This window comes from Bufo gargarizans, chromosome 2 (assembly GCF_014858855.1).
Source record: "Bufo gargarizans isolate SCDJY-AF-19 chromosome 2, ASM1485885v1, whole genome shotgun sequence".
NCBI classification, from domain to species: Eukaryota; Metazoa; Chordata; class Amphibia; order Anura; family Bufonidae; genus Bufo; species Bufo gargarizans.
Window position 1 is genome coordinate 721,803,323 of NC_058081.1, and position 20,908 is coordinate 721,824,230.

At 49.5% G+C, this 20,908-nt stretch overlaps 1 protein-coding gene and 1 long non-coding RNA gene across 2 annotated transcripts in view; one reads left to right on the top strand and one right to left on the bottom strand.

Moving 5' to 3' along the window:
- Nucleotides 1-20,908, bottom strand: part of LOC122926363 — a 504,077-nt gene that overhangs the window by 342,342 nt on the left and 140,827 nt on the right. The gene's annotated exons all lie outside the window — the stretch shown is intronic.
- LOC122929142 overlaps nt 1-20,908 on the top strand; it is a 43,242-nt gene that overhangs the window by 20,742 nt on the left and 1,592 nt on the right. The window lies entirely within an intron of this gene.

Sequence of the window (20,908 nt, forward strand, 5' to 3'; positions counted from 1 at the left end):
ATGAACTCAGCTATTTCCTGGGTCCCTCTAAACACATGTGTAGGATGTGACCCCTCTTCAGAGAAAGACGCGCCTACTTGCTGGCACCAGACTTTTAACCTGCAGCCGGACCCTCCCCTCCCTGCCTCAGGGGGGGTCCACTCCCCCTCCTCTGGACTGGCAGCAGATGACCCACAAAACCCTTTAGGGTTCATAGCTCCAGACCAGAGGGTCACAGGGAGATTGTTCTGGGACTAATGGACCTGCCTGGGTTCCGGCTACAAGTAGAGCCCAAACCTGGCACCGTTATGTGGTTTCTATGGGGAGATATGGGTATCTCCCTACCCCGACTGTGTACTAGCAAACAAAGACCATGGGAACGTACCTCGTGGCCACCGGGACACAAATATGTATCTGGTTTGCGCCTACGATGACCAGGCGTTTCATAATTCCTTATGAACGGTAGGTGCCAACATGTCTGGGAAGTCTCATTGATCCTGGGGAAGAGCAGATACCCACAGCAGGGGGTTTTCCTGCAGATTCAGGTGGCTCCAAACTGGTACACAGAGGTGTGACCTTCTCCTTGAAGCCTGGACCCCCTGAGGGGTGTCTTCCTGGCCAACTGACACTCAAATGGCAGGGGGGGTGGAAACTTATTTCGCATGTACACTGAATCATGCTAAGAGGTGCATCAAATTACAATCAGGGCTGGGGGCTTTGAAGCAGGGAAATCCTGTGGATTTCAGTACCTCTGCTATCTGTCAGCACATGGGGGGTGTGAGGACATGTAAATATTAATCCATATTCCTCACACCTCCCCCTTTTAGAGGGCTCCAGGGGGCAGCACATTCCTGTGTTCCCCCGTGCGCCCATCCGCACCCTCTTCTTGTTGGGATAGCCCATCGGCGTTCCCGTGGTCACGGCCCCTTTTGTGTCGAATATTCAAGTGATACTGCTGGAGAGCTAGGCTCCAGCGTAGCAGCCTCCCATTCGTCCCGGATACGGTGTTTAACCAACTGAGGGGGTTGTGGTCGGTCTCCACCGTGAAGCGGCGCCCGTATAAATACGGCTGCAACCGTTGCAGTGCCCAGACAATTGCCAGGCACTCCTTTTCCATTGTGGAGTACGCCACCTCCCTTGGCAGGAGCTTCCGACTCAGGTACAGAACGGGGTGTTCCTGGCCCATAGTGTCAACCTGGCTGAGTACGGCACCGAGGCCGAAATCACTGGCGTCAGTCTGCACTATAAACGGCAGCGTGAAGTCGGCCGCCTGTAGTACAGGGAAGCTCGAGAGGACGGCCTTCAGCGCTCGGAAGGCCGTCTCGCAGTCGTTCGTCCAATCGACTGCGGAGGGCAGCTTCTTCTTGGTGAGATCTGTCAAGGGCTTCGCCAGGCTACTATAGTGGGGAACGAACCTCCTATAGTACCCGGCGGTGCTCAGGAAGGACATCACCTGTTTCTTGGTCCTGGGGGTGGGCCAGGATGCGATAGCATCCACTTTCCCGGGCTCTGGCTTAAGGGTCCCCCCGCCTACCCGGTGCCCCAGGTAGTGGACATCGCTCATGCCCAGCTGGCACTTTTCCGGCTTGATGGTCAAGCCTGCCTGGTGGATCCGCCCCAGCACCTGCGTCTGGTGCTGTAGGTGATCCTCCCAGGTGGGACTGAAGACGGCAATGTCATCCAGGTACGCGGCCGCGTACTCTTCAAGTCCCTTAAGCAGCGCGTTGACCATCCGCTGAAAAGTGGCAGGGGCATTCTTCATGCCGAACGGCATCACCGTGGATTCGTACAATCCAAAGGGGGTGATGAAGGCAGAGCATTCCCGCGCCTCCGGGGTCAGGGGAATCTGCCAGTACCCCCGGCTCAGATCCATGATGGTCAGGTACCAGGCCCCGGCCAACTGATCGAGCAGGTCATCGATGCGTGGCATAGGGTACGCATCGGAGACCGAGACAGCGTTGAGTCCCCTGTAGTCCACGCAGAACCGGGTGGTCCGGTCCTTCTTTGGGACGAGGACCACAGGCGAGGCCCAAGCGCTGTTGGATGCCAGCTTCAGCATCTCGTCAATCTCCTGGCGCATGTGCTGCTGCACCTCCAAGGAAACCCGATATGCTGAACGCCGGATTGGGGGGTGATCCCTAGTGTCCACGTGATGGACAGCCAACTCCGTCCTTCCGGGCTTGTTGCTGAACAACTCCCGGAAGGGGTGAAGGGTGGCCCACAGCTGGGACCGTTGGTCCTTCAAGAGCTGTTGGCCCACCTCCACATCCTCGATGGACCCACCCGCCTTCACCTGGGTGAGCATGTCCAGGAGGGTTTCCTCCTCCCCCTCCTCGGGGAGGTTGCAGACACGCAGGGCACAGGCCTCCCTCTCATGATGGGCCTTCATCATGTTCACATGGAAGGCCTTCTGCCTTCCTCGGGCGTGGTCCAGGGTGACCAGGTACGTCACGGCATTGAGGCGCTGATGCACGAGGTACGGGCCTTCCCAGGCCTTCTGAAGCTTGTCCTGAGGTACGGGGACCAGTACCCATACCTTCTGACCCACCTGGTAGGTCCTCTCACAAGCATTCTGGTCATACCATCGCTTCTGGTCGGCCTGGGCCCGCTCCATATTATCGTGCACCAGCTGCGACAAGGCCTGCATCTTGTTCCGGAAGCGCATGACATATTCGACGACCGACACTCCAGGGGTGCCTACATCTCCCTCCCAGGCCTCTTTCACCAGAGCCAGGGGCCCCCGCACACGTCGCCCGTACAGGAGCTCGAAGGGGGAGATCCCTGTGGAGGCCTGTGGGACCTCTCGGTAAGCAAACAGCAGATGTGGGAGATACCGCTCCCAGTCGCGCCCGTGGGAGTCGACCAACATCTTAAGCATCTGTTTTAATGTGCAATAAATCGTTCACACATGCCGTTTGTCTGTGGGTGGTACGGGCTGGTCACCAGATGTTGTACCTGTGTTTGCCTACAGAGGGACTCCATCAATTGCGACATGAACTGGGTCCCCCGGTCGGTGAGCATTTCCTGGGGAAAGCCCACTCTGGAGAAAATCTCCAGCAAGGCAGTAGCAACCTTGTCGGCCCGAATGGATGACAAGGCTACCGCCTCCGGGTACCGGGTGGCATAGTCTACTACCGTCAATATGAAGCGTTTCCCAGAGCTGCTGGGAATGGACAACGGTCCAATTAGATCCACAGCCATCCTCCTGAAAGGCTCTTCAATTATGGGCAGCGTTACCAGTGGGGCTTTGGGGCGTCGCCCCGCCTTCCCCACCCGCTGGCAGGTGTCACATGAACGGCAGTAGGCAACCACATCAGCCCCCATCTATGGCCAGTAGAAATGCTGGGCTAATCTGGCCCTTGTCTTAGCGATCCCTAGGTGTCCCGCCATCGGAATCTCATGCGCAACCTGCAACAACTCCGTCCTGAACTGATAGGGTACCACTAGCTGTCGGTCCCTAGGCCACGCCTCCTGCGAGCCCGGCTGGACCGTGACCCGGTACAGCCGTCCTTGGTCCCAGACCATCCGCTCAAGGTCTGAGTCCGAGGGGGGCTGTTCCGCTTGCTCCTTGAGAGCGTTCAGGCTGGCGTCAGCCGCTAATGCTGCCTGAAACTCCTGACTGGACGTGGCCAGAATAGACGAAACTGCCATGTCCCCGGTCAGGTCCCTGGGACCTGTCTCCTGGCCTCCCTCTGACTCGGCAGCCACTTGGTCGGAAGGGAGAAAGCCATCAGACCCCTGAGGGACCCCTAGGGCCCCAGCACTCCCACTGCCCGTGACAGCAGCTATGGCCGCTGCCACTGCTGGTAGTGCCTGCTTTCCCTCGGCCCCCGACCAAGTCGCCAGTCCAGACGGTCTAACCTGGCCTTCTGACATCCCAGTGGGGGAGGAACCCTGCACTGAGAGTTCACCTGGCAGTCCTACTTCTCCTGGGACAGCCCTGACCTCATTTGCATCCTCCTCCCCTGCAGCTGTCTGCCCCCTGCTTGTCCCCTCAGTCATCACACCGGAGGACAACAGGGTCCAGCAGGCTTGCTGGCAACACCCTGGGGCTTCAACCCAGCTGGCAGGAATGACCCCCTCTCCACTGAGGGGAGAGGCACACATTACATCCCCCACATACCCATCAACAGGCATAATAGGTACACTCATAGTATTATCAGGGGGGGACATTACATCACATTCTGGGGGATCGGACCTCGGGGTGTCAGCGGCCACGTACTTAGACACAAGCCGCCCCAGGTCCGTCCCCAGCAAAACACTGGCGGGGATATTTGCGGATACCCCCACCTCCCTTACTCCTCGACCGGCGCCCCAGTCCAGATAGACCTTGGCGACGGGCAGCAACGGTTCCAGTCCTCCAATCCCGGAGACAGTGAGGGATCTCCCGGGCAGTAAATTATGGGGTGCCACCAGTTCAGGCCGTACCAGTGTCATTTCAGCGCCGGTGTCTCTAAGTCCCATGGCCACGGCCTGGCCCACGGTGACCGGTTGAACATTGTCAAGGGACCTCCCACCACCCCCACCCACACACAACACAGTGGACGGTTTCCGGGTTGATGACTGGGACGGATCCCTCGGGTGCTGGGGACACATGGCTTTGAAGTGTCCTGGCTGCTTACACAGGTGACAAAGTCGGCGTTCCCCCACCGACGTGGAAAGTGCAGCAGGGGCCGGTGCCCACTTGGGCCTAGGGGCAGGGGTAGCAGGTGCAGCATGCGTCTTACCCCCTCTCCAGCCGACAGGTTTCCGGGCCTCCGAAGTCCTGTTGTTGGTGTATTCATCGGCCAGGGCTGCTGTTGCGGAGGCCCCCTTTGGCTTCCTGTCACAGAGGTACTGCTGGAGATCCTCTGGGCAGTTCCATAAGAACTGTTCTGTGGCGATGAGCTCCTTCAGCTGCTGGACGGTGGAGAGCTCCAATCCGGTGGTCCACTGGTCGACCGCCCTCAGCAAGGCCCGCATGTGATCGGCCCAGCTCTGAGTAGAACCCCGGTGCAAATTCCTGAGCCTTTTCCGGTACGACTCAGGGGTTAAGTTATACTGCCTGACCAGAGCCTGTTTGATGTCCTCATAGCTCAGGATGGTCTCGCTGGGCAGGTACCCGAAGATTTCAAGGGCTTTTCCCCTGAGCCGTGGCGTGAGGAATCTGACCCACTGGTCCTCTGGCAGTTGGTATTGATGGCAGGCTGTCTCAAATGCCAACAAAAAGGTGTCCAGGTCCCCATCTTTGTCCAGTAGGGGAAAGTCCTCCGCCCGCAGTTTCGGAATCCGGACCTCTGGAGACTCACATTGGGCTGGGGAGGGCTGCTGGAATTGGAGCTTTAGCTGGAGCATCTGTAGATGTTCTTTTGCTCACGATGTTCTGCAGCCTGCTCACGGCGCTCTGCAGCCTCTGCTCGCTCGCGACGCTCTGCAGCCTCTGCTTGCTCGCGACGCTCTGCAGCCTCTGCTTGCTCACGACGCTTTGCAGCCGCCAGTAGGAGCTCAGAGGCTGCCTGGTCTCCAGCCTGGAGATGGTCCATGGCAGCTTGTAGGAGAGCAGCTGAGCCAGCTTGGCTGGGGGGATGGGCAGGTGGAGTGAGGCCCACCGCGGACCTCACTTCTGGCGACTGGCTCCTTGGGGAGCTTTGGCTGTGCTCCCCCTCGCCTTCCACCTCCTCTCTGCCCCCAATTAAAGCATCGGCCATCTCCTTCGATTTGCTCCTTGTGATACTGGCCGTCATTGCAACGGATGGTCACTGACACCGACTGCAACCTGATGCACACACACCTTATTGTATCTGCACTCAGACTGTCTAGTGTTGAGCTGATCCTAAGACTCCAGCAGCAAGAGCTACTGCTGGTCGTCTTTAGTGTCTGGGAGTATGGGTCTCACACTCACACACACTAGTATCTCGATCCCACTTTGCTGCCACCAATATGTGATGAATACCACCCCTCGTGCCCGCTGGCGTCAACCACGTTGAGCTCACGAGACCTGGTATGATCACAGGGTTTACCAAAAACGTGAAGTTGCGCCCTCCAGAGGAGCACGTAAGGTCAGGCTGGTATAGTTTAGACACACACCTCCTGTCCACGCGGGCACAGAGAGGCAACAAGCTGAGAGAGCCTTTTCACTGCCACAGTGAAAACAGCCCACACTCAGCCCGGGTAACTGCCACCAGTTTCTCGTTTGATATAAGCCCGGTCCGCTAACGGGATTATATAGGGTCAGAAACCAACCCGCGGTAGCTTATAACTAGGCCAAAACACGGACGTGGGGATTTGTGATCGAGATACAAGATAGCACAAGATTAAATTATAGATTTAATCGTTGTAAGAGCACACTAGATATGACACAATATACACTGACAATATATACAGTGGTCTGAGGTTACAGATTACAGGTTATATGGTTACAACAGGGTTAAGCAGTGTGAAAGTCAGTTACCGAGTATGATGAAAGTTCCTTTCAGATGTTCTTTTGCTGCAGTCCACATGAAGGGCCATGAACTCAGCTATTTCCTGGGTCCCTCTAAACACATGTGTAGGATGTGACCCCTCTTCAGAGAAAGATGCGCCTACTTGCTGGCACCAGACTTTTAACCTGCAGCTGGACCCTCCCCTCCCTGCCTCAGGGGGGGGGGGTCCACTCCCCCTCCTCTGGGCTGGCAGCAGATGACCCACAAAACCCTTTAGGGTTCATAGCTCCAGACCAGAGGGTCACAGGGAGATGGTTCTGGGACTAATGGACCTGCCTGGGTTCCGGCTACAAGTAGAGCCCAAACCTGGCACCGTTATGTGGTTTCTATGGGGAGATATGGGTATCTCCCTACCCCGACTGTGTACTAGCAAACAAAGACCATGGGAACGTACCTCGTGGCCACCGGGACACAAATATGTATCTGGTTTGCGCCTACGATGGCAAGGCGTTTCATAATTCCTTATGAACGGTAGGTGCCAACATGTCTTGGAAGTCTCATTGATCCTGGGGAAGAGCAGATACCCACAGCAGCGAGTTTTCCTGCAGATTCAGGTGGCTCCAAACTGGTACACAGAGGTGTGACCTTCTCCTTGAAGCCTGGACCTCCTGAGGGGTGTCTTCCTGGCCAACTGACACTCAGATGGTGGGGAGTGGGAACTTATTTTGCAGGTACACTGAATCATGCCAAGAGGTGCATCAAATTACAATCAGGGCTGGGGGCTTTGAAGCAGGGAAATCCTGTGGATTTCAGTACCTCTGCTATCTGTCAGCACATGGGGGGTGTGAGGACATGGCTGACAGTAAATATTAATCCATATTCCTCACAACCACCATGATCCTCAGACCAAAAACAGTCCATGCAATGGAAGCACAAGCGGTCGCCAATTCCAAAGAAGTTTTGTGTGCAGCAGTCAACTGGAAAGATCCTGGCAACATTTTTTGGGGACACACAAGGTGTTTTATTACTAGAATTCATGCCACACAAGAGAACAATTGCTGGAGACTTCTATGCTTCAATAATAAAGGCATTACGTGAGGCAATCAAAGCAAAACACTGTGGTAAGTTGTCGGCATGTGTGCTGCTGCTTCACGACAATGCGCCAGCTCACAAGTCAGGGAATGTGGCTTAATAGAGCTTAACCATCCACCCCATAGTCTAGAGCTGGCTCCCAGTGATCACTTTCTCTTTTGGAACCTAAAGAAATTTCTGATTGGGCAACAATTTCCTTATAATGTAGTCAAAGAAGTAGTAACAGGGTTCCTGCAGCAGTAAGAAGCCTCCTTTTATTCTGAGGGCATCCGATCACTGGAGGCGAAGTGGAATAAGTGTGTTGAAATCAAGGGGGTTTACGTTGAAATGTAGTCATTTCAATTTTCTAAGAAAATGTCGTTTTCATATTCAGGTAGATAGCGTATTTAGCGCCCTTCATATTTGGACATCACCAAACAGAATGTTCAAGACTCCCCAAACACAGATGGATGAAGGTTCTGTGCTCAGATGAGACCACCATGTAATGCTATGTGAGGTGCAAATCCAAGAATTCCCATCACCCCAAAAACACCATTAAAGGGGTTCTGCACTTTCATTTAACTGATGATCTATCCTCTGGTAAGATCATCAGCTTCTGATCGGCGGGGGTCCGACCCCCGCTGATCAGCTCCAGCAGCGCTGCGGCCTTCTGACTGTTTACCGCCGGGCCGCCGTCCCACTGACGTCACGACTAGTATCAACTAGCGTGGGCACGGCTAAGCTCCATTCAAGTGAACTGAGCTTAGCCCCGCCCACGATAGTTGATACTAGTCGTGACGTCAGTGGGCCAGCGGCCCACGGGAAACAGTGAGAAGGCCGCGGCACTGCTGGAGCGCCGCTGCCTTCTCAAACAGTTGATCGGCGGGGGTCTCGGGTGTCGGACCCCCGCCGATTAAAAGCTGATGATCAATCCAGAGGATAGATCATCAGTTAAATGAAAGTGCAGGACCCCTTTTAAGTGTTCTTCACAGTATTAAAATCTACAAGTGGGCATTTTACAAATCTGCAATTTTTGTTGCAGTTTATGCTGCAGATTTTGTTGCAAATGTTTTTGTTTTTTTTGCAACGGAGCAGGATGAGTATTTTCTTTGTGAATTATGGATTCTTTGGGGATTACATCTCCATTGAAATCAAGGTAGATATTCAGCTACATGAAATCCACAAAAAAAACATTATTTGTGTTCTGTTCCGCTGCGTACCGTAATTTATATTCCCCAGTGGAACAGAACATAGGTATTCGAATTTTTATGCCCCATTGGATAGGGGATGTCTCTATGTTCTGGATTTTGTTGCAGAAACTTCTGTGTGTAGGCACCCTATGGGAGTAGGCATTGTATACTGGAGGGTGTATACATATGTATACCCATACAAAATAATAACAAAGGACACTAATAGAGTTACTGTTTTATGCCTAGCTCGTCTCCCCAAAAATGGAATAAAAATGGTCAAGACATATGTACCCCAAAATAAAAACATAACTACAGCTTGCCCGGCAAGAACCAAGCCTTCACACAGCTGCAGTGACAGGAAAATCCAAATATTATTGATTTTAGAATGTAACACCAAAAATCTTTTTCTTTTCTAGATTGTATAGTGCTATAAAACATCAAGAAAGATAAACCAGAGTTTTGGCATTGTTGTATTATTAGAATTGCAGTTTTTCATCCATGTGCTCATCCTGCAATATACAAGCCCCTCACACAGTGCAGTAGATGGAAAAAATAGGATTTGGCGTCACTCAATATCGGGCAACAACTAGACAACAACATAGATCTGAAAATATTATTTTATACTCGCAACATGTTGCATAAAAATCACAATAAAATTACAATAAAATTATATAACCATATAAAAAAATATAGCACATAATACCCTCTAAAAGCGCTAATTAATCTGTCTGGCTTTAATGTGCGGTTTCCCTGATAACCACCAGGGTAAAGCCAAGGGAAGAGTTGCGTTGTAAAAAAGTCAAGGGAAGAGTTGCGTTGTAAAAAAGTCACAATATGTTTTTGTCTTGATACAATATTGTTTGGGAGTTTAAATGTACTTTACCACTCCTATGGATTGGATTGGATTTCCTGTAGGATGCAGTCGCTCTGTGAGCTGCGTAGGAATATGAATCCGGTCTCTTTAGATTAAAACTAGAGTTGAGCGAACACCTGGATGTTCGGGTTCGAGAAGTTCGGCCGAACATCCCGGAAATGTTCGGGTTCGGGATCCGAACCCGATCCGAACTTCGTCCCGAACCCGAACCCCATTGAAGTCAATGGGGACCCGAACTTTTCGGCACTAAAAAGGCTGTAAAACAGCCCAGGAAAGAGCTAGAGGGCTGCAAAAGGCAGCAACATGTAGGTAAATCCCCTGCAAACAAATGTGGATAGGGAAATGAATTAAAATAAAAATTAAATAAATAAAAATTAACCAAAATCAATTGGAGAGAGGTTCCATAGCAGAGAATCTGGCTTCCCGTCACCCACCACTGGAACAGTCCATTCTCAGATATTTAGGCCCCGGCACCCAGGCAGAGGAGAGAGGTCCCGTAACAGAGAATCTGTCTTCATGTCAGCAGAGAATCAGTCTGCATGTCATAGCAGAGAATGAGGCTTCACGTCAGCCACCACTGCAACAGTCCATTGGCATATATTTAGGCCCAGCACCCAGGCAGAGGAGGGAGGTCCCGTAACAGAGAATCTGTCTTCATGTCAGCAGAGAATTAGTCTGCATGTCATAGCAGAGAATGAGGCTTCACGTCAGCCACCACTGCAACAGTCCATTGGCATATATTTAGGCCCAGCACCCAGGCAGAGGAGGGAGGTCCCGTAACAGAGAATCTGTCTTCATGTCAGCAGAGAATTAGTCTGCATGTCATAGCAGAGAATGAGGCTTCACGTCAGCCACCACTGCAACAGTCCATTGGCATATATTTAGGCCCAGCACCCAGGCAGAGGAGGGAGGTCCCGTAACAGAGAATCTGTCTTCATGTCAGCAGAGAATTAGTCTGCATGTCATAGCAGAGAATGAGGCTTCACGTCAGCCACCACTGCAACAGTCCATTGGCATATATTTAGGCCCAGCACCCAGGCAGAGGAGAAAGGTCCCGTAACAGACAATCTGGCTTCATGTCAGCAGAGAATCAGTCTTCATATCATAGCAGAGAATCAGGCTTCACGTCACCCACCACTGTAAGAGTCAATTTTCATAAATTTAGGCCCAGAACCCAGGCAGAGGAGAAAGGTCCCGTAACAGACAATCTGGCTTCATGTCAGCAGAGAATCAGTCTTCATATCATAGCAGAGAATCAGGCTTCACGTCACCCACCACTGCAACAGTCCATTGGCATATATTTAGGCCTAGCACACAGGCAGAGCAGAGAGGTCCCGTAACAGACAATCTGGCTTCATGACAGCAGAGAATCAGTCTGCATGTCATAGCAGAGAATGAGGCTTCACGTCAGCCACCACTGCAACAGTCCATTGTCATAAATTTAGGCCCAGCACCCAGGCAGAGGAGAGAGGTCCCGTAACAGACAATCTGGCTTCATGTCAGCAGAGAATTAGTCTGCATGTCATAGCAGAGAATCAGGCTTCATGTCAGCCACCACTGCAACAGTCCATTGGCATATATTTAGGCCTAGCACACAGGCAGAGGAGAGGTTCATTCAACTTTGGGTAGCATCGCAATATAATGGTAAAATGAAAATAAAAATAGGATTGAATGAGGAAGTGCCCTGGAGTCCAATAATATATGGTTATGGGGAGGTAGTTAATGTCTAATCTGGACAAGGGACGGACAGGTCCTGTGGGATCCATGCCTGGTTCATTTTTATGAACGTCAGCTTGTCCACATTGGCTGTAGACAGGCGGCTGCGTTTGTCTGTAATGACGCCCCCTGCCGTGCTGAATACACGTTCAGACAAAACGCTGGCTGCCGGGCAGGCCAGCACCTCCAAGGCATAAAAGGCTAGCTCTGGCCACGTGGACAATTTAGAGACCCAGAAGTTGAATGGGGCCGAACCATCAGTCAGTACGTGGAGGGGTGTGCACACGTACTGTTCCACCATGTTAGTGAAATGTTGCCTCCTGCTAACACGTTGCGTATCAGGTGGTGGTGCAGTTAGCTGTGGCGTGTTGACAAAAGTTTTCCACATCTCTGCCATGCTAACCCTGCCCTCAGAGGAGCTGGCCGTGACACAGCTGCCTTGGCGACCTCTTGCTCCTCCTCTGCCTTGGCCTTGGGCTTCCACTTGTTCCCCTGTGACATTTGGGAATGCTCTCAGTAGCGCGTCTACCAACGTGCGCTTGTACTCGCGCATCTTCCTATCACGCTCCAGTGCAGGAAGTAAGGTGGGCACATTGTCTTTGTAGCGTGGATCCAGCAGGGTGGCAACCCAGTAGTCCGCACAGGTTAAAATGTGGGCAACTCTGCTGTCGTTGCGCAGGCACTGCAGCATGTAGTCGCTCATGTGTGCCAGGCTGCCCAGGGATAAGGACAAGCTGTCCTCTGTGGGAGGCGTATCGTCATCGTCCTGCCTTTCCCCCCAGCCACGCACCAGTGATGGACCCGAGCTGCGTTGGGTGCCACCCCGCTGTGACCATGCTTCATCCTCATCCTCCTCCACCTCCTCCTCATCCTCGTCCTCCTCGTCCTCCAGTAGTGGGCCCTGGCTGGCCACATTTGTACCTGGCCTCTGCTGTTGCCAAAAACCTCCCTCTGAGTCACTTCGAAGAGACTGGCCTGAAAGTGCTAAAAATGACCCCTCTTCCTCCTCCTCCTCCTCCTCCTCCTGGGCCACCTCCTCTTCCATCATCGCCCTAAGTGTTTTCTCAAGGAGACATAGAAGTGGTATTGTAACGCTGATAACGGTGTCATCGCCACTGGCCATGTTGGTGGAGTACTCGAAACAGCGCAACAGGGCACACAGGTCTCGCATGGAGGCCCAGTCATTGGTGGTGAAGTGGTGCTGTTCTGTAGTGCGACTGACCCGTGCGTGCTGCAGCTGAAACTCCACTATGGCCTGCTGCTGCTCGCACAGTCTGTCCAGCATGTGCAAGGTGGAGTTCCACCTGGTGGGCACGTCGCATATGAGGCGGTGAGCGGGAAGGCCGAAGTTACGCTGTAGCGCAGACAGGCGAGCAGCAGCAGGATGTGAACGCCGGAAGCGCGAACAGACGGCCCGCACTTTATGCAGCAGCTCTGACATGTCGGGGTAGTTGTGAATGAACTTCTGCACCACCAAATTCAGCACATGCGCCAAGCAAGGGATGTGCGTCAAATTGGCTAGTCCCAGAGCTGCAACGAGATTTCGCCCATTATCACACACCACCAGGCCGGGCTTGAGGCTCACCGGCAGCAACCACTCGTCGGTCTGTTGTTCAATACCCCGCCACAACTCCTGTGCGGTGTGGGGCCTGTCCCCCAAACATATGAGTTTCAGAATGGCCTGCTGACGTTTACCCCGGGCTGTGCTGAAGTTGGTGGTGAAGGTGTGTGGCTGACTGGATGAGCAGGTGGAAGAAGAGGAGGAGGAAGCCGAGAAGGAGGAGGTGGCAACAGGAGGCAAAGAATGTTGCCCTGCGATCCTTGGCGGCGGAAGGACGTGCGCCAAACAGCTCTCCGCCTGGGGCCCAGCTGCCACTACATTTACCCAGTGTGCAGTTAGGGAGATATAGCGTCCCTGGCCGTGCTTACTGGTCCACGTATCTGTGGTTAGGTGGACCTTGCTACAGATGGCGTTGCGCAGTGCACACTTGATTTTATCGGATACTTGGTTGTGCAGGGAAGGCACGGCTCTCTTGGAGAAGTAGTGCCGGCTGGGAACAACATACTGTGGGACAGCAAGCGACATGAGCTGTTTGAAGCTGTCTGTGTCCACCAGCCTAAATGACAGCATTTCATAGGCCAGTAGTTTAGAAATGCTGGCATTCAGGGCCAGGGATCGAGGGTGGCTAGGTGGGAATTTACGCTTTCTATCAAATGTTTGTGAGATGGAGAGCTGAACGCTGGCGTGTGACATGGTTGAGACGCTTGGTGACGGAGGTGGTGGTGGTGGTGTTGGTGGTACATCCCCTGTTTGCTGGGCGGCAGGTGCCAACGTTCCTCCAGAGGCGGAGGAAGAGGCCGAGGCGGCAGCAGCAGAATAGGCCGAGGCGGCAGCAGCAGAAGAGGTAGCAGGGGGAGCCTGAGTGACTTCCTTGGTTTTAAGGTGTTTACTCCACTGCAGTTCATGCTTTGCATGCAGGTGCCTGGTCATGCAGGTTGTGCTCAGGTTCAGAACGTTAATGCCTCGCTTCAGGCTCTGATGGCACAGCGTGCAAACCACTCGGGTCTTGTCGTCAGCACATTGTTTGAAGAAGTGCCATGCCAGGGAACTCCTTGAAGCTGCCTTTGGGGTGCTCGGTCCCAGATGGCGGCGGTCAGTAGCAGGCGGAGTCTCTTGGCGGCGGGTGTTCTGCTTTTGCCCACTGCTCCCTCTTTTGCTACGCTGTTGGCTCGGTCTCACCACTGCCTCTTCCTCCGAACTGTGAAAGTCAGTGGCACGACCTTCATTCCATGTGGGGTCTAGGACCTCATCGGCCCCTGCATCGTCTTCCACCCAGTCTTGATCCCTGACCTCCTGTTCAGTCTGCACACTGCAGAAAGACGCAGCAGTTGGCACCTGTGTTTCGTCATCATCAGAGACATGCTGAGGTGGTATTCCCATGTCCTCATCATCAGGAAACATAAGTGGTTGTGCGTCAGTGCATTCTATGTCTTTCACCGCTGGGGAAGGGCTAGGTGGATGCCCTTGGGAAACCCTGCCAGCGGAGTCTTCAAACAGCATAAGAGACTGCTGCATAACTTGAGGCTGAGACAGTTTCCCTGGTATGCATGGGGGTGATGTGACAGACTGATGGGGTTGGTTTTCAGGCGCCATCTGTGCGCTTTCTGCAGAAGACTGGGTGGGAGATAATGTGAACGTGCTGGATCCACTGTCGGCCACCCAATTGACTAATGCCTGTACCTGCTCAGGCCTTACCATCCTTAGAACGGCATTGGGCCCCACCATATATCGCTGTAAATTCTGGCGGCTACTGGGACCTGAGGTAGTTGGTACACTAGGACGTGTGGATGTGGCAGAACGGCCACGTCCTCTCCCAGCACCAGAGGGTCCACTAACACCACCACGACCATGTCCACGTCCGCGTCCCTTACTAGATGTTTTTCTCATTGTTATGGTTCACCACAACAACAAATATATTATTTGGCCCAATGTATTGTATTCAAATTCAGCGGGATATAAATTTGAGGCCTAGTATTTAGGCGCTGGGTGACCGGTATGGATTTAGTGACAGAATTAGACTTGGAAATGCACAGAAGCGTGTGTGTGAAGTTATTCTGAATGACCCAATGTGCACCTTGAATATTATATACCCTTTTTGGGATAGATTTCAAATAGCTCTGATATAGCAGGAACCACTAAATTATGAAATTGCTAAATTGGGAATTGTACTTCAACCCAGAACAAAAAATGTGCTTTGACGGGCACTAAATAACTTTCCCAGCTACAACAGGACAACGGTAACGAGAGATTTAGAGGGATTTAAATTTGAGGCCTAGTATTTAGGCGCTGGGTGACAGGTATGGGTTTAGTGACAGAATTAGACTTGGAAATACACAGTAGCGGGTGTGTGTGAAGTTATTCTGAATGACCCTATGTGCACCTTCAATATTATATACCCTTTTATGGATAGATTTCAAATAGCTCTGATATAGCAGAAACCACTAAATTATGAAATTGCTAAATTGGGAATTGTACTTCAACCCAGAACAAAAAATGTGCTTTGACGGACACTAAATATCTTGCCCAGCAACAACAGTACAGCGGTGGGTAACGAGAGATTTAGAGGGAATTAAATTTGAGGCCTAGTATTTAGGCGCTGGGTCACCGGTATGGATTTAGTGACAGAATTAGACTTGGAAATACACAGTAGCGGGTGTGTGTGAAGTTATTCTGAATGACCCTATGTGCACCTTCAATATTATATACCCTTTTAGGGATAGATTTCAAATAGCTCTGATATAGCAGAAACCACTAAATTATGAAATTGCTAAATTGGGAATTGTACTTCAACCCAGAACAAAAAATGTGCTTTGACGGACACTAAATATCTTGCCCAGCAACAACAGTACAGCGGTGGGTAACGAGAGATTTAGAGGGAATTAAATTTGAGGCCTAGTATTTAGGCGCTGGGTCACCGGTATGGATTTAGTGACAGAATTAGACTTGGAAATACACAGTAGCGGGTGTGTGTGAAGTTATTCTGAATGACCCTATGTGCACCTTCAATATTATATACCCTTTTAGGGATAGATTTCAAATAGCTCTGATATAGCAGAAACCACTAAATTATGAAATTGCTAAATTGGGAATTGTACTTCAACCCAGAACAAAAAATGTGCTTTGACGGACACTAAATATCTTGCCCAGCAACAACAGTACAGCGGTGGGTAACGAGAGATTTAGAGGGATTTAAATTTGAGGCCTAGTATTTAGGCGCTGGGTCACCGGTATGGATTTAGTGACAGAATTAGACTTGGAAATACACAGTAGCGGGTGTGTGTGAAGTTATTCTGAATGACCCTATGTGCACCTTCAATATTATATACCCTTTTAGGGATAGATTTCAAATAGCTCTGATATAGCAGAAACCACTAAATTATGAAATTGCTAAATTGGGAATTGTACTTCAACCCAGAACAAAAAATGTGCTTTGACGGACACTAAATATCTTGCCCAGCAACAACAGTACAGCGGTGGGTAACGAGAGATTTAGAGGGAATTAAATTTGAGGCCTAGTATTTAGGCGCTGGGTCACCGGTATGGATTTAGTGACAGAATTAGACTTGGAAATACACAGTAGCGGGTGTGTGTGAAGTTATTCTGAATGACCCTATGTGCACCTTCAATATTATATACCCTTTTAGGGATAGATTTCAAATAGCTCTGATATAGCAGAAACCACTAAATTATGAAATTGCTAAATTGGGAATTGTACTTCAACCCAGAACAAAAAATGTGCTTTGACGGACACTAAATATCTTGCCCAGCAACAACAGTACAGCGGTGGGTAACGAGAGATTTAGAGGGATTTAAATTTGAGGCCTAGTATTTAGGCGCTGGGTCACCGGTATGGATTTAGTGACAGAATTAGACTTGGAAATGCACAGAAGCGTGTGTGTGAAGTTATTCTGAATGACCCAATGTGCACCTTCAATATTATATACCCTTTTAGGGATAGATTTCAAATAGCTCTGATATAGCAGAAACCACTAAATTATGAAATTGCTAAATTGGGAATTGTACTTCAACCCAGAACAAAAAATGTGCTTTGACGGACACTAAATATCTTGCCCAGCAACAACAGTACAGCGGTGGGTAACGAGAGATTTAGAGGGAATTAAATTTGAGGCCTAGTATTTAGGCGCTGGGTCACCGGTATGGATTTAGTGACAGAATTAGACTTGGAAATACACAGTAGCGGGTGTGTGTGAAGTTATTCTGAATGACCCTATGTGCACCTTCAATATTATATACCCTTTTAGGGATAGATTTCAAATAGCTCTGATATAGCAGAAACCACTAAATTATGAAATTGCTAAATTGGGAATTGTACTTCAACCCAGAACAAAAAATGTGCTTTGACGGACACTAAATATCTTGCCCAGCAACAACAGTACAGCGGTGGGTAACGAGAGATTTAGAGGGATTTAAATTTGAGGCCTAGTATTTAGGCGCTGGGTCACCGGTATGGATTTAGTGACAGAATTAGACTTGGAAATGCACAGAAGCGTGTGTGTGAAGTTATTCTGAATGACCCTATGTGCACCTTCAATATTATATACCCTTTTAGGGATAGATTTCAAATAGCTCTGATATAGCAGAAACCACTAAATTATGAAATTGCTAAATTGGGAATTGTACTTCAACCCAGAACAAAAAATGTGCTTTGACAGACACTAAATATCTTGCCCAGCAACAACAGTACAGCGGTGGGTAACGAGAGATTTAGAGGGATTTAAATTTGAGGCCTAGTATTTAGGCGCTGGGTCACCGGTATGGATTTAGTGACAGAATTAGACTTGGAAATGCACAGAAGCGTGTGTGTGAAGTTATTCTGAATGACCCAATGTGCACCTTCAATATTATATACCCTTTTAGGGATAGATTTCAAATAGCTCTGATATAGCAGAAACCACTAAATTATGAAATTGCTAAATTGGGAATTGTACTTCAACCCAGAACAAAAAATGTGCTTTGACGGACACTAAATATCTTGCCCAGCAACAACAGTACAGCGGTGGGTAACGAGAGATTTAGAGGGAATTAAATTTGAGGCCTAGTATTTAGGCGCTGGGTCACCGGTATGGATTTAGTGACAGAATTAGACTTGGAAATACACAGTAGCGGGTGTGTGTGAAGTTATTCTGAATGACCCTATGTGCACCTTCAATATTATATACCCTTTTAGGGATAGATTTCAAATAGCTCTGATATAGCAGAAACCACTAAATTATGAAATTGCTAAATTGGGAATTGTACTTCAACCCAGAACAAAAAATGTGCTTTGACGGACACTAAATATCTTGCCCAGCAACAACAGTACAGCGGTGGGTAACGAGAGATTTAGAGGGATTTAAATTTGAGGCCTAGTATTTAGGCGCTGGGTCACCGGTATGGATTTAGTGACAGAATTAGACTTGGAAATGCACAGAAGCGTGTGTGTGAAGTTATTCTGAATGACCCTATGTGCACCTTCAATATTATATACCCTTTTAGGGATAGATTTCAAATAGCTCTGATATAGCAGAAACCACTAAATTATGAAATTGCTAAATTGGGAATTGTACTTCAACCCAGAACAAAAAATGTGCTTTGACAGACACTAAATATCTTGCCCAGCAACAACAGTACAGCGGTGGGTAACGAGAGATTTAGAGGGATTTAAATTTGAGGCCTAGTATTTAGGCGCTGGGTCACCGGTATGGATTTAGTGACAGAATTAGACTTGGAAATGCACAGAAGCGTGTGTGTGAAGTTATTCTGAATGACCCTATGTGCACCTTCAATATTATATACCCTTTTAGGGATAGATTTCAAATAGCTCTGATATAGCAGAAACCACTAAATTATGAAATTGCTAAATTGGGAATTGTACTTCAACCCAGAACAAAAAATGTGCTTTGACGGACACTAAATATCTTGCCCAGCAACAACAGTACAGCGGTGGGTAACGAGAGATTTAGAGGGATTTAAATTTGAGGCCTAGTATTTAGGCGCTGGGTGACAGGTATGGGTTTAGTGACAGAATTAGACTTGGAAATACACAGTAGCGGGTGTGTGTGAAGTTATTCTGAATGACCCAATGTGCACCTTCAATATTATATACCCTTTTTGGGATAGATTTCAAATAGCTCTGATATAGCAGGAACCACTAAATTATGAAATTGCTAAATTGGGAATTGTATTTCAACCCAGAACAAGAAATGTGCTTGAACGGACACTAAATAACTCGCCCAGCTACAGCACTAGGGACAGATTTAGCTGGATATAAATTTGAGGCCTAGTATTTAGGCGCTGGGTGACCGGTATGGATTTAGTGACAGAATTAGACTGGGATATGGCCAAAAAATAAACAGACTATTGCTGGTTAAATGCACTTGGTGTGACAGCTTCACCCTGATGTAGGCTTTAGCCAAAAAACAACCACACCATTGAGGGTTAAATGCACTTGGTGACAGGCGCAGCTTGCCCCTGATTTTGTATATGGCCAAAAAATGAACAGACTATTGCTGGTTAAATGCACTTGGTGTGACAGCTTCACCCTGATGTAGGCTTTAGCCAAAAAACAACCACACCATTGAGGGTTAAATGCACTTGGTGACAGGCGCAGCTTGCCCCTGATGTAGTATATGGCCAAAAAATAAACAGACTATTGCTGGTTAAATGCACTTGGTGTGACAGCTTCACCCTGATGTAGGCTTTAGCCAAAAAACAACCACACCATTGAGGGTTAAATGCACTTGGTGACAGGCGCAGCTTGCCCCTGATTTTGTATATGGCCAAAAAATGAACAGACTATTGCTGGTTAAATGCACTTGGTGTGACAGCTTCACCCTGATGTAGGCTTTAGCCAAAAAACAACCACACCATTGAGGGTTAAATGCACTTGGTCGCAGCTTGTGCTGGCGCACCACAAGACACAAAATGGCCGCCGATCACCCCAGAAAAATGAGACTGACAAACGGTCTGTGCAGCCTAAAAACAGTGAGCAATTGAGGATCAGCAGCTCAATGATCCACAGCTGCAGATCGATCAGTTAATCAAGTCCTTTGGAGGAGTTAATCTGCCTAATCTCGCCCTACTGTCGCAGCCGCAACCTCTCCCTACGCTAATCAGAGCAGAGTGACGGGCGGCGCTATGTGACTCCAGCTTAAATAGAGGCTGGGTCACATGGTGCTCTGGCCAATCACAGCCATGCCAATAGTAGGCATGGCTGTGATGGCCTCTTGGGGCAAGTAGTATGACGCTTGTTGATTGGCTGCTTTGCAGCCTTTCAAAAAGCGCCAAGAAAGCGTCACAAAAGCGCGAAGAAAGCGACGAACACCGAACCCGAACCCGGACTTTTACGAAAATGTCCGGGTTCGGGTCCGTGTCACGGACACCCCAAAATTCGGTACGAACCCGAACTATACAGTTCGAGTTCGCTCATCCCTAATTAAAACACCCGGCTGTTTGACGATGAACTTTGTTACTTTGGCCTTCCAGGACCTACTTGTGGCGTCCCACGTGGTGCTACTGGATAGGTCACGTGACTTTCGCTTCCAGGCGGGGTTTTCAAATCTGTTCAGTATCCGATCATAGATGTTAAATTCTTCCTTTTCTTGTCCCTCACTGTCTGCAAACCAAACGCGTTTCGGGGTACAGCAGCCCCTTCCTCAGTGGTACAGACAGTGGGTTTGAGAGGTCATTTTTATATCGTCCTTAATTGGTCAATTGCATGCTGGGACAGTGAGGGGCATGGAAGATCCGGATATGGGTTTTCATCTTATAGGGATCCAATTATAAATTCAAATGTTCCAAATACAATGTAATACAGATCCATATGTCCTTTACATTAGTAGTATGTGTCTTTTAGATGGAAAAAATAAAATAAAAAAGTTATAGCCCTGGAAAAATCATTCCAGCAAAATCCATGCTCCAGAATCCAAATTGCGCCCGGTCCCACCTGAACCCTACTGTGTGCCAAAAATAGCTGTTTATAGCCGCATACTGTATGCAGTACTTGCCTTCTGTTAAACCTTGTGAAGATAAAAAAAAATAAAGCTACATATTATTAGAAAAAAATGTATTTTTAAATTTTCATAGGTCATTCCTGAAACATTATGTGACACAATTG